Source organism: Pelodiscus sinensis, chromosome 1, assembly GCF_049634645.1.
Source record: "Pelodiscus sinensis isolate JC-2024 chromosome 1, ASM4963464v1, whole genome shotgun sequence".
Classification (NCBI taxonomy): domain Eukaryota; kingdom Metazoa; phylum Chordata; order Testudines; family Trionychidae; genus Pelodiscus; species Pelodiscus sinensis.
In genome coordinates, this window is record NC_134711.1 from 75118400 (window position 1) to 75133843 (window position 15444).

Below are 15444 nucleotides of genomic sequence, written 5' to 3' on the forward strand. Positions count from 1 at the left end.
GAGGGTCTTGGGGCTGGGACATGCCTGGGATTCTGTGGGACAGGAATAGCCGGGTGCTATGGCTGGTTTCCTGCCACTAATGGCTGGCAGGGTGCCCATCCCTTTAAATGATGGCTGCAGACAGGAACAATAGAGGTACCAGTCATGCAGATGGACTGTCCACTAGGACTTCTTCCTGGAGGCCTTTTTTTTTCCGACAGTACTGGTTCCCTGCATCCACACACACTTTTGTCAACAGATATCTGTCAACAAAGGCGTTCTTCCACGTAAAACCAGGTTTACCATTGTCAACAAAACTGCCACGTTCTATCAACTTACTGTCGACAGAATGCGGCAATAGTGTAGATGCAGGCATAGTTTTGTCAACAAAAGGCCACTTTTCTCGACAAAACCCCGTAGTCTAGACTCACCAGAAACTTCAGGATCTCTACCAAGCATTTATATACCTCAATTACCCACTCGGAGAAATAAAAAAACAAATTGAAAGAGACAGACGAATACCCAAAAACCATCTACTTCAAGAGAGAAAACCAACAATAGAACACCACTTATCACCTATAGCCCCCAACTTAAATCCATCCAACACATTATCACTATACTACAACCTATACCGGAACAGGATACTACACTCCGAGAGGATCTGGGAGACAGACCCATAGTCTCCTATAGACAACCACCTAACCTCAGGATGATTCTTACCACAGGACATACCACACTAATACCAACCCTGGAACTTTCCCTTGCAACAAACCCCATTGCCAGCTTTGTCCACATATTTACCCTGCTGACACAGTCATTGGACCTAACCAATTCAGTTATAAGATCAAGAACACATATTCCTGCTCATCCAGAAATATAATTTATGCCATCATATGCCGACAATGTCCGTCTCCTAAGTACATTGGACAAACATCTCAGACACTTCGCCAAAGAATCAATGCACACAAAACAGATATCAAACAGTTTCACAAAGAAAAAACAGTTTCTTGCTATTTCAACCAGAAAGGGCATTGTCTCAATGACTTAACTACCTGCATCCTGCTTCAAAGACATTTTAACAAAAAGACTTCAAAGAGAAGCCTCTGAACTGTCATTCATGCTTAAATTTGACACTTTACGACTAGGCCTTACCAAAGATGCTAATTATCTGACCCATTACAAAGATAGCTTCTCCAATTATCACCTCTAATATCATTAGCTCATAGACATTAACCTCTCCTCCTTATCCCCCCTCTGTTCTGAAATTTGATTTGTCCTTTTTATATGTGTTCACTTTTTTTGATTGTATCCCTTTGGTATATATGGTCGTGCCAATTTTCTTCCACAATTTGATCTGAGGAAATGGGTCTTGCCCACGAAAGCACATCACCTAATAAACCATCTTGTTAGGACTATGCAGCACTTTAAAGACTATCTTTTGTTTCAGCAACACCAGAGTAACACGGCTACATCTTTATTACTATTCCTGAGAGCTGTGTATTTGTGTGGCTACTGAGAAGAGGTACACATGCCACCCACCTGATTAAGAGAGCACCCCCAGCAGGGTTTTTTGTTTCTATTGGTGCACATTTTCACATACACATAACAATTTTTATTCTGCACATAGGTGAAAAAAATCTTCACATGAACAGAAAAGATTAAAGGAAACAACAGAAATACATAACAGTATCTCTGTTTAAACTGACTTTTGAGATTTACTCATGTTTAGAGCACATGTAATAATCTCTCTCATGCTGATATTCCTACTGGTCCTTAAAATCAAAAGCCTGACTCGCAAAGATTGAGCTCATGTGTTGCTTTACTACACATATAGTTGAGAACTAACTTAAGAAAAGTGTCCCTTGATTATGCTGCAAATCAACATATAGCAGAAGACTGCACCTGCATACAATCTTCCTTCTGTCATCTGTTTAGTAACACATAGTGAAATACACTTCATCATCAGGTTAAATATGGGCTATTTGTGCACAAAACTGGCCATAAAGAAAATAATCTTTCCAGGATCAAGTCAACAACTCTGGTATTAGACCACAATATTTCTTTACCCATACGCCACACACTGCTGCGTCTAGACTGGCATGATTTTGCGGAAATAACTTTTGCGCAAAAGCATCCTTGGCCAGTCTAGATGCGATTTTGCGCAAGAAAGCCCAGATCGCCATTTTAGCCATCGGGGCTTTTTTGCGCAAAACAGTTCTTTCCTGTCTACACTGGCCCTCTTGTGCAAGTATTCTTGCGCAAGAGGGCTTTTTCCTGAGTGGGAGCATGAAAGTATTTGCACAAGAAGCACTGATTTTGTCCATTACAAAGTCAGTGCTCTTGAGCAAATTCAAGCGGCCAGTGTAGACAGCTGGCAAAATCTTGCCAAAATCTTTTGCGCGAAATCTTACCTGTCTAGACACACCCAATAGGTTTACAAAGATGACAATGTATTGCAAAGGTTCAAAGTCAAATTCTTTTTCAGATTGCAGAAAATAACACTGTCAGTAGTCTATATTAGTACTTTTGGCTATTTTAAAAGAGACTAGCCCATGCACAACACCCACGAGAAGTGTTTTCAGATAGGTACCAGGGATCAGTGAAAAGTGCAAATATAAATTAAGCAAGCCCCAGGAAGTACAAGAAAAGCCTGATGCATGCTCAAGGAACAAGGAGAAACCATTACCTTGTATTAAGGCCTTCACTTTGGAGAGGTGAGTTCCATCATCAAACACATAGGAAACCATAAAAGAGACCTTCCAGAATAACTGAGCAATTCTACAGCTATATTTGCTAAAAATACAATTTGCGGGAAAGGCATGGTAAACAGATTTTGTGAAGAAAAGATATGCTTATTTTTTTTCACCACCTATCCTGGATAACTTGGCTGATATCCTGTCACTCATCTGTTTAGGCTGATAGTGACCAAACTAAGACATTCTATACCTCAAAGTAGCACTTTAACATCACTATCCTATGATATTTTTTGTACAAAGTATTAATTGTGATATCTCATTTAAAAAGTCGTGATCTGTTGAATGTTACTATCCCATTAGATTGTATGTACTGTCAGTGCATATGAAATCATGAAGCATTGCTTTTGTTTGTTACTGAATATGTGATACATGGGAAATGTCCACAGCTAGCCTTATAGTGGCAATAAAGGAGCAACTAACACTGACAAGATAGGTTTACATCAGGACCAGCCTGACATGTTTTGATGGCCCATCAAGAAGAACCCACTCTCCCAGAGACTCCTCAGCCAGGGCATGCAAACAGTAAGAGCTACCTAACCTCCCCATCACAGCAAAGATCTTTCTAGAATGTAGAGAAAAAGTATAAATGAGAGTCAATAACATCACCACTTGCCCTCTCTTCTCCCTCATTTCAGCACCTGAAAGACTCTCTGGAAGTGAAAGACTTGGAACTGCAGAGCTTAGTACCAGTCAGAGATAAGAATTCAGCATGTGTGTTAAGAAATGTAATTTACTTGGAACATCCAGTGGGATGAAAAAAGTTTGTTGAATCAAATCTTCCTTAGTCTGTTAAAGTTAGAATTTAGACTGTGATTTTATTTCTTATGTGACAATCTTTAACCACTGTGCCCCTCTTATAATCACTTTGTCCTTATTAACAAGTTTGTCTAAATTGCTTGGAGTATTACAATGGCTGGTGGCTCTCCACTTTTCTTTGATAAACTGGCAAATTAATTAATTAGCTTGCACTGTTCATGAGAAGGTCTTGGGCAGTTTAAAACTGCATATCACTTGGGGGATGGGGAAATTGGTTGGATACTTCTTGTTTATACTTCATTAATGTCTTAAAAGAGCTTTCATGCAGTTCAGCTTGGGGTGTGCATCTACATAATGATGGCTGAGTGATCACAGCATCTGGAAGGGTTGCTGCTTATCGCTGGTATAGTATCCTGAGACACAGCCCAGGCTGAAGAATGTAAGGGGATTCTGCAATTCCACAGTCCCAGGTTATAGCCTGAAAGTATGTACATCACAGTCAGAAGAATGTGCTCAAGGATAAACAACCTAAGGGTATGTCTAGACTACAAGCCGCTTTCGAAAGACAGCATCTAGACTACAAGCAGATTTTTCGAAAAAGCAAGCCACTTTTTTGAAAGACAGTCTAGACACTCTCTTTCGAAAAAGCAGTTTGCATTCAATAGAGCCTTTTTTCAAAAGATTACTTTCGAAAAAAGACAATATTCCTCGTAAAAGGAGTTTTACCATGATCAAAAAAATGCCACGTTCTTTCAATTTACTTTAGAAAGAATGCAGCTGCAGTCTAGACACAGGTGAAGTTTTTTTGAAAAAGGCTATGTTTTTCGAAAAAAGCCTGTACTCTAAACACACTCTTGTTTTACATTTCTCAGCAATATAAGCCTCTAAGGGTACATCTGTACTTGCTCCCTAGTTCAAACTAGGGATGCAGCTATAGGCAACCGAAATTGCTAATGAAGTGGGGATTTAAATATTCCGTACTTCATTAGCATGATCTCGCCGGCACGTTACTTTGCTCAACAGCTGTTTCAAAAGTGAAAGTGCACGCCGGGATGTGTTATTTCGAACCAAACCCCTTGGTTAGAACTAACGTTACTCCTTATTTTCAAAAATGGGGTTTAGTTCGAACTAATGCATCCCGGAGCGCACTTTCATTTTCAAAACAGCTGTTGAGTGGAGTAACAGGCCAGCGAGATCATGCTAATGAAGCGTGGGATATTTAAATCCCCGCTTCATTAGCAATTTCGGTTGCCTACATTTGCATCCCTAGTTCGAACTAAGGAGCAAGTGTAGACATACCGTAAGGAATTATGCTTTCAACTGGTGATGTTCAAATCCACGAGCACTCCCAAGATCAAGTCAGACAGTTGGTATTGCACAAATAAGCCAATAGGTAGCCATTTTGCAGCTAAAAGCAAATCTACTGCTGTAAACATGGCTACTCATGATTTTGTAATTGAGAGGTCATAGAGCACCTCAGATTCACATAGGGGAATGTACTGTAGAGCAAACTTCATAAAGCTGAGTATTTCAGCCAATATCCTATGTCAGTTATACTGCATAAAGCTGTATTTATAACTAGTAATTACAATAGTGCCATGTTTATGTTCCCATTATTCACAGATAATGCAAGTGTTAGTATGAGTGATCAAAGTGTAAATGCTAATGATGGCACACATTAAACAGTCATATTAACATTCCACACACTGCAAGCATCTATGTTACATGTTTGGGGAAACAAAAGAGCTCTCAGCTTGGGCACTGGGATGACAGATGTGGAGTGCAGTTTGTGACTTTTTGCAGAGTAGCCTTGAGTCAATAAGACCCAGCAATACCTTGATTGACGTGTGAGTTGCTCTGCGCCAGGTACTACTGGGGTAGTATATAATTTAATCCAAACCATCCCAAATCGTGGGATCCTCATTAACAGAATTTATTATAGAAAAAAGACTTCAAAATGCAAACATCCTCCTCCCAGCCGTTTATACAGTTAAAAGTTATATACCGTTCCTTATTTTTTATACAACAGGAAATATTTAATCTACCCCACTGAGTACAATGGGAGGGGGACAAAACTGAAGATTATATAGCCAGTTCTGTACATGTAATTAGGAAAGGTTAATTACTTTTCCTACTCAGTAATTTACACGTTCAAAACATGCTGCCTGCTAAAGACATTTATTTAAAAGATTTCAGTTTAATAAAACTAACTTTTTGTTAAAATTACCCCCATAGGAGCAGAAAATGTGAATTATTGCCAAATTGGTTATGAGAAGTTATGCATTTTCTCTATTAAAGCTTTGCTTCAATTTTCTTTTGTTCTTTTTTTCCCTCCTCTTTCTCTGATAGAAAAACCCCTGTCTCTTCAATCACTATACAAATTAAATGGGTTGCATGGGAACTAAGGAAACAAATCAGTAAGATTATGTAATATAGCTTTTAAATTTCCCCAATTGTGTTCAGCTCAGAAAAGAAATATCTTTCACAATTGATGTGCTCAAAGAAAATTAAATTTACTGTGGGTTATATCCACATTCATATAGTTGCTTTAATTTCCAATTTTGTATCAGGAAAGAAAATCTAGATTGCATTGCATCTTTCTCCCAGATATGGTCTGTACATACATAATGTAAAAAATAATAGATTATATATAAACATGCATTAACTTGCTAGCTAGATGGCTGGACAGACAGATATATATTTCCTGGACCCCAATCAGTTTATGTTTCACTTTGGTTAATGAAGAATATAGTCTCATTCAACAACATGATAAATTGCATTTAGGGATAGGAGAGAACTGAGTTGGTATGATGGACTAGATTCAGACGAAACAAAAGACAGGACTACGCAGTACTTTAAAGACTAACAAGATGGTTTATTAGGTGATGAGCTTTCGTGGGCCAGACCCACTTCCTCAGATCAATATGTGGAAGAAAATTGGCATGACCATATATACCAAAGGGATACAATCAAAGAAAGTGAACACATATAAAAAGGACAAATCAAATTTCAGAACACAGGGGGGATGAGGAGGGGAGGTTAATGTCTGTGAGCTAATGATATTAGAGGTGATAATTGGAGAAGCTATCTTTGTAATGGGTCAGATAATTAGCATCTTTGGTAAGCCCAGTTTTAAAGTGTTAAATTTAAGCACGAATGATAGTTCAGAGGCTTCTCTTTGAAGTCTTGTATTAAAATGTCTTTGAAGCAGGATGCAGGTAGTTAAGTCATTGAGACAATGCCCTTTTTGGCTGAAATAGCAAGAAACTGTTTTTTCTTTGTGAAACTATTTGATATCTGTTTTGTGTGCATTGATTCTTTGGCGAAGTGTCTGAGACGTTTGTCCAATGTACATAGGAGACGGACATTGTCGGCACATGATGGCATAAATTATATTTCTGGATGAGCAGGAATATGTGTTCTTGATCTTATAACTGAATTGGTTAGGTCCAATGATGGTGTCAGCAAAGTAAATATGTGGACAAAGCTGGCACCGGGGTTTGTTGCAAGGGAAGGTACCAGGGTTGGTATTAGTGTGATATGTCCTGTGGTTGTTGGTAAAAATCATCCTGAAGTTAGGTAGTTGTCTATAGGAGACTATGGGTCTGTCTCCCAGAGCCTCTCGGAGTGTAGTATCCTGTTCCGGTATAGGTTGTAGTTTATTGATAATGTGTTGGACGGGTTGAAGTTGGGGGCTATAGGTGATGACAAGTGGTGTTCTATTGTTGGTTTTCTTGGGTCTGTCTTGAAGTAGATGGTTTCTGGGTATTCGTCTGTCTCTTTCAATTTGTTTTTTTATTTCTCCGGGTGTGAGATTCAGACGTCAGTGTAATTGATTGAGCAGCTCCATAAATAAAAGGAAATCCAGTCTCCTTTCTGTTTTTGAGAAGTCAGGTGTGAAGTTTAGGTATATAAATTCCCTCTGAGTTATTTTGTGGAACCTCAACATGAGTTGAACAAAGTAGTATTTAGAATAGGAGTTTATTGTGTTCCAAAATAATCTATTTCGGCTATGATTATTGCTAATAATATTGCTGAGAAAGCAAATTTCATCATGATTTGTTGCAAGAAGAGTTTGTTGGTGGAAATTGTAAGATTTGATTCTTGATTAATTTTGCACATGCTTGTGACTTTGTTTTAAAGCTACCCACAACTTACAAAGGCTACATTTTGGAGAGACTGGTTCTTTCCTGTTGGAACATTCCTATTATGAATTTTTTTCCTGTATAATTTTTTCCTTTCTATACCACGTAAGTTTTTCAAAATGAAACAGAAAGCCTGAAAACACAAAAGTCAAGAAGTATTTTTCTCTTTTTGAAGCAACCTCTTATTATACAGGCAGTCCCTGGGTTACATGGATCCGACTTACATCGGATCCCTACTTACAAACGGTGTGAGGCAACCCCGCACTAGCTGCTTCCCCCACAGCAGACCAGGGAGACGCGAAGCTAGCGCCCCCCACCCCCCTCCGCCAGCAGACCAGGGAGACGCGGAGCAGCTTTTCTCAGCAGACACCTCAGCTTGAGAATAAAGGACTGAGAGAAGTGAGGTGTGGGAGAATAAAACTGAGCTCTGGAGAAATGTTTGGCTAGAGTTTCCCCTACAATATGTACCAGTTCCGACTTACATACAAATTCAACTTAAGAACAAACCTACAGTCCCTATCTTGTACGTAACCCGGGGACTGCCTGTAGTGTGTGCCTGCATGAGAATGGGTGTTCCCCCGTGACAATGAATGAAACCATGATGCTTTTTATCTTTGGGTGGGGGAGAAAGAATTTATCGGAAAACAAAACTAAAATAATCACATTATAGAAATCTGAACTAATTGCCTAAGGCTATATCATCCCTTTATTCCCCTCCCCCCCTGAAGCTGCAAAGTTTGAAAAAACAATTTCTTAATCCTGAAATTTGTGGGAAATGACAGAGGAAGGATTGATGTCATCTGCAATCAACACTTACTCATCCTCATTGAAACTGCCCTGTCTGAATTGCCTCCCTTCCATGGGTTTGAGGGATATTGTCTGTATGATAAGGGGTTAGACTTGAAGGAGAGATGTCCTCTCCTCTCAATAACTCCCTGCAAACCAAAGGTCTTTTTTTCTTGCCTCTGCACTAATTTAAATTAGAGCTGTCAAAAGATTAAAACATTAGTTGCAATTAAAACTGTGTTTAATTGCACTGTACAACATCAGCAAAATACCAATTCAAGCATACTATAAATATTTTGGATGTTTGTCTACTTTTTCAAATACGGTACTGTACATTGATTTCAATTACAATGCAGAATACAATGTGTACACTACTCATTTTATAATATTATTTTTATTATAAATTTTTGCAATCTATAAATCAAGTATGTAAGAACATGTGAATGTTTAGTATATCTTGCACATACATACATTGCAATGCCAGCTACAACAGTGCTGTGTGAATGCCAGTTCTCACTTTCAGGTAACATTATAAATAAGAAGTGGGCATCAATATCTCCCATAAATGTAAACAAACTTGTTCATCTGAGTGATTGGCTGAATAAGAGCCTCTGATAGCTTTCATTCATTTTTGAGAAAACAGTGGAACTTGTACTTGAGTACTGATGTTTTCTGCTTACCTATACTTCTGTGGCCATCCTCACTATGTCATACTGGGAGCTCATGTTGGTTAGTCACCAATACCTTAAACCACTTTCAGAGTTACTACTTTCCAGGACACAGCCCAGCACTCCATAACCCAAACCTATTTTTCCCCTTGCATATGTCTACATCAAAATACATCTTTCAATGAGCCCAGTTTACTATGTAATCCAGATCACTGTCTCCATTATTAACTATTTTACCATTTTGTCTCAGCTGTACCTGTTAATAGCAAAGATTTTATAATTTCCTTCCAGATCACTAATGAAAATACTGAGTAGCTTTGGGCCAAGAACAGATACCTGCAGGACACCACTGGAAACCCCCCCAATAAGTAAAGAATCATTATTTACAATTACTAGGGTTACCATAATTCAAATACTCAAATCAAGGTCTCTGCCAGAGCAGGGGGAGTCGCAGGAGAAAGAGAAGATACAGCTTTCTCTCTGATCACCCAATTCTGAAGGCAACACTGACATCAGCAGCAACACAGAAGTAAAGGTGGCAATACCATAATACTCTTATGTCTGTGCTGCTGCTGGCAGTAGCACTGCCTTCAAAGCTGGGTAGCTGGTCAGAAGCTACTGTTCTCTGGCTCTCCAGCTCATGAAAAATCACAGACATTGTGCATATTTCAAAAATCCACCCTGATGGAGTTTGGAAGACCAAACAAACAAACAAACAAATAAAAGATGTATGTGGGAAAATCTAGACATATGGTAATCTTAACAATTACTTTTTGAGATATTACTTGTTACAACTATATTCCATTTATGCATAACAATTGATTAGGTCATGAGCACCATGCAACCAGTAATTTTTGGTTCAGTGATCAATTGTTGTTCATCCATCAAAATGAGGTTCCATATAAAGTTTCTCCAAACAGAGAGCAACACTCGTAGAAAATTTTCTACAGTTGTATTTAACAGCTGAGAATTTGCTGTGTTGATATTACCTCTGATTACTAGAAAAAAACAAAGTAATAAAATGCTTAAATTAAAACGTCATTTTTTTAACAATGAAGTTAAAAAGCAACTGTTGTTCTAATAGTTGGGCAGATGTGTTTTCCACATGATTTCAGTTCAGCAGCCAGATGCTCCCCATTGTTGTCTTCACCTGCATTTCTCTATCTACTGAACTTTGCTTTGAACTATGGTTTCACTTTTTTCTTGATTTCTCCATCTTTGCTACTGCACAACAGATATTTCAGATAGGCATTATTGCTGATGTCAGACTCAGAGTAACCTTGACAACACACAGCTTTTGTGGAAGTAGGTGACTTCTGAAGTACTGTACATTGCTTTTTGGGTTGACAGTCTAAATGCTTTTGGACTCATGGTCTAAATAGTTGAAAAGTGTTGCTTATAGAAATGCTTTCTCCTCTGCATGTGCTCACCAATTAGAGGGGTTAAAACAGAAAAAAAAATAAAAAGTATTTGTTCAAATTACTAATAAATTTGCTTTGGTCATGATCAAGTTCCCTTTATTTTCATTGGAGTGATCATGCTCTATTCACATAAGTATCTGGGGGCTTGAGAATTTACACCACAGCTGGTATGTTTTATTATAATGGGATATTGCTTAATAAGCAAGAAGACAGGATTTCCAAATCTCATGAGCTGTGTTTTGACCCTGTGACAATTAAAATTAAACCTGCTGAGCACTCTGGCTGTAGTTCAACAAAGCATTTACACACTGATTATGTAAAACCTTAATGATATATCTTTACTTTCAAGCACAAGAGTGGTTCAACTGAATTCAACTGGACTACCCAGCTGCTTACATTTAACTCCTTGGGCTTAGAGCCAGAATTCTCAGCACCTTGCATGATGGTGTTTAAATGAGTGAAATAACAATCTGACTGCCCAGTCTCAGCTGAGAGGGATGCAAGCAATTACTTATAATTGGCTGGCATAGTGACAGACAATTGCACACAGGTAACTGCAATGCACTTGGTATATTTTATATAAAATGGGCTAGAAGAACAAGCAGGGTTCCTAAAGAAGGATCTCACTGCACTCTTCACAATGAGTATCATGTATACCCATGGAATTGCTGTGTGTGTGACTGTACTGAGAAACAAAAATATAAACTCAGTATTAAAGCAATAAATCTTACATTACCCCACTTTTTATAGGAATGATACTTCGTGAAAGACCTGTGTGGCAAGGGAAATAAAAGATTAACAAGTTTAAAAAATCCCCACAACTGCTTTTATTTTCCCCTGATCTCCCCCCCCCCCCCCACCAAGAGATCAGTCTCTTCTAATCCTCTCTGCTCCCCAGTTATTTTTATCATTCTGTTAATTCATGCATGGAACAGGAAACATAATTATAACAAGACAGCAGTTCAGATTTCAAATATCAGTCAGTGAAAACTTGTGAACTGTTCTCAATCAATCCACAGTTTATAACAGATTTTGCAAAAGAAATGTGTCAGTGACATTTAAGTAGCAGATACATTTGATTAATTCTGCTTTGAAGTAGCAAAATTTGTCAAGGGAATTATTTGCTCTGCTCTAATATCTACATACACACATTCCTCGATTATGGAAAGAGAGTTATGTAATTTAGAGCAAGAGCATATGCAACTATGCAGGTCTATACTAGGATACCATTTCAAAATTACTAAATTTGACTTAAGAACTCCCAATTTAACAAATTTGAACAAGTGTGTCCTCATTATGGAAAAGCATATACATTAGTCCTAGACAGGCTCCGTTAATATGGGTGCGCTGCCTTGGACTTAGAGCCCCAGGAAGCACTCTGGGGAGCTGCAGGAGGCCTCCCACAGGCCAATAAGTTTGAATGTCACCAGAGCACCCATGCTAATGTTATTTCAAAATTACTATTTTGGAATTAGTGTGACTCCTCGCCAAAAGCAGGCGTACAGAGTTAGAATTCTACAGCCTGTTATTTTGAAATAACAGGCTTCATAGTGTGGATGCACCGCTTCCTAATTCAAATGGGGTGTGTGTGTTAATTTTGGAACAGGGTCTAGTGTAGACCAGGGCTATATGTTTTCTGTCTCTCTGTTTCCAATATACTGAACCTTGAGGTTTCTAAAAGTCTGTTTTCTGTTAGAGGTGGCTGGTACTCTATGGTCAGTTCAAAACAAGCTTGTAGCAGTGGAGAAACACAGCGTGGTCTCGCATGGGGGGGTTTGTTTTTTTTGTTTTGTTTTGTTTTCTCTTAATCTAATCAAAGTATAGAGATGTTGTGATTGTGAAGACCTTGTATTGCATTTTCCTTCCTAAGTGGTCAATAAAATGGTGACCTACCAGCTATCTAAGATGTTTCTAAGCAAATGAATGTGTGTTTAAAATATGGAGTTTCTGCGTATTAGTATCTGATTTTTCTAACATGTAATACTAACATCCAATACGTTTCCTAGTGGGATCCTGTTTAATGCTTCCTTACTGCCCTTCTAGTCACTGAGCCAAGTTCAGTCACTCACTCTATAACAGGAGTCCCCATCCCTTACGCCTAGAACTACTTTCTCGTTTCAAATTCTTTCAGACTTTTCCTATCTGGAGCTCTGTTTTTCTTTGTCTCTTGGCTTCCAGGCTCCCAAGCCCTGCTCTCATTCAGTGTCTATGGTAGGAGCTCTCTGACTTACCTTGAAGTTTTCCCTTCCTCAGTCCTCCAATCTGGCTTCCAGACTCAAACTGTTCTCTTAATCAGGTATTCTTGTACTAGCCTCCTGCTCACTGCAGCCCCCCCTTGGCCTCAGGGTATTCCTTGAACGTTCTCTTCACTTGAATACCCCCTGCCATCTCTCTACCATTCCTTGAGATTTCCCCTTTCTTTTTCTTTTACTGTGTTTTTTTATGGCTAGGCAAACTGGGCTGAATAATCTATAGCTGTCACTGACAATAATGCCTCAGTATTTAGTAGTTATTTACTCTCACTCAATCCTGTGTCTTTCAGGTATTGTAATCAAGCCTTTTGAATAAGATACTATTTCCTTTGTAAGTTTTGTTATCTTGAAGTGTTTGAATTCCTCAGAAAATTGTTCCCTTCCTTTAACAAAGTTCTTAGCTATCCAAAATGGTGCTTAATTGTTTCTTCTACCCTACACATAGACACAAAGATGGATATGTGCTAGTTATTCAAAAAAAATTATTTAAGCCAAATAGTCAGTCAGTACTCTAAATAAAAGCACTTATTGATCCTGTTCAGGCCCTGATGTATCTTGATGCCCCCAACTCTAAGAAATAATTTAAATACGCTTTCTCTCTTTTTTTTATTAATTAAAAATTTCCCCATTTCTCTTAACTTTTTCAGTACTGGGTTTTTGAATTCCTATTTATTCAAGGGTATTTCTTTGCCAGTCCTTCCATTCCTTGCAGCATTTTAGCCAATTTGTCTGCCATTTCATTCCCTGTTATCCCAATATGCTCTGAGATCCAAGCTAATGCTGCATGCATCTGCATCTGTACTAATTGTTCTTAGAACTATAATTCCATTGGCTAAATCACAGCAAGAATTTTTTAGTTGGCATAAGGCCTGAGATTTAACCTGAAAAAGTGACCAGTACTGTGTGTCTACTATATTGTTTTAATCATTGAACTCTAAGCATGAGCCATGTATATTGGTTGTTTTACTTCCCCACAAAGAACCGTCACTGTTGAGGTCACTATTTATAATATGTGGCCTTTTAGTATGCTTCACTATTTCTTTAGCTCTGAGCTTCCTAATTTCCCACATGGGTAAAAGATATCAGAAATACTTAAATATTTTTCTTCTGCACTGGAATCTCAACAACGTTATACTCCAGGCTTACTTTTTTATTTTCATCTACTATATAGTTTAATCCAGGGCTACTCAATTTTGGAAGCCCCAGGGGGCCACAATGATACTCACAGCACATGTCAAGAGCTTCAATTTAAGTGTGGTTGCATAGACATGCAAATGGCTTCTTTCATACTGATGGGCATGAATACAAAGATTAAGGCAAAACTACACAACATGCAGGCCCCATTTAAGTCAGTTCTGCTGGTATTAATAAAATGCAATATTTACCCGATTTCCACCCATATGACAGCACTTTTAATGAGCAATGATAGTCCAGGAATTTAACTACTAAAACACATATCAACAGAAGATTATTATATTGACTACTTTTTTGTTTTGGCTCCCACCCGTGGGCTATGTGTTAAGCCCCTGAAAACCCAAACTGCACTCCGGGTCATAAACAAATGGGCCATGGGCTGCATGTAGCCCACAGGCCACATGTTGAGTGGCCCTGGTTTAATCTTTCCCTTATGAAATACATAGGCCTCCTCATCCTAGTTTTTGATCTTGCCTGAAAGCGACATACTCTAAAATTTTAAAAGCAAGCTTTTCAACCAGCCATGTTTCCTGGATGCATATAACATCTGCATATATTTAGTTTTCATTTCCAGGATATTTTCTTTTCATTCTTGAGCACGTGCTGTGTGCCTTCAAGCAAAAAAGATGGATCTCAATACTATTTATATTTCACTATTGATATTCAAAGTTGCATGACTACAGTCCATTGACAAGTTGCTATCACACAAGTATTTTTCAACTGCCATTTGATAAGTTTTTACCTGTTTACAATGTACAAATGTATCACTTCTGTCCTAAATACATTAACCTTTCCCTTTCTCATTACTAATATATCACTGACAATTCTTCCTGTGTTTATCCTGTTCTCTATAAAGTGAAGCTGTCTGCAGTTCCCCTTTTCCTGTGCAGATTGTCTCTTCCTTCTCTGCCCATTGCTTTGAGAGTCTCTTTGTAAATTTAACATATCCCAGGCAGAATCAGTCTTGTTTCTCTTCAGCTTGTCTTCCCTCATTACACCTTCTATATGCTAGTCTGCGATTACCACTGTAGTTACTAGTTGAGCTTTGTCCTGTCTATACAATTTTCATAAGAATGTACTTCTCCACATTGAAGTCATCTCATTACCCCTTTACAATAGTTCCGACATAGCCCCTACCATTGGGGATTATAGTCCTCCTCCCCTAAAGTGGTATATGACTTGGTTCTGAATATCTGAGACTTTTAGTGTTATTTTCTCAGGTAAAGTCCCTCCCTTAAATTCTATCAGCAATGTTGTTGCTGGCTGCTGCCTGACTCCTCCTCTTTTAATTAGTTACTTACTAACCCTTTATCTTATTTTATGCTTTTGGTTCTCATCATTGTCCCCATCATTGTGGCAGCCCCTGGTCTTTATAAGGCATTTGGCTTGATCTCTCCCAGGTGTAGCTCATTCTGATCATCATCTTGCTAGTCCTAGCTCAGTAGCCTGTAAAGGGTGAGCCACCCTTTTGCACCAGCCTTGGGTTA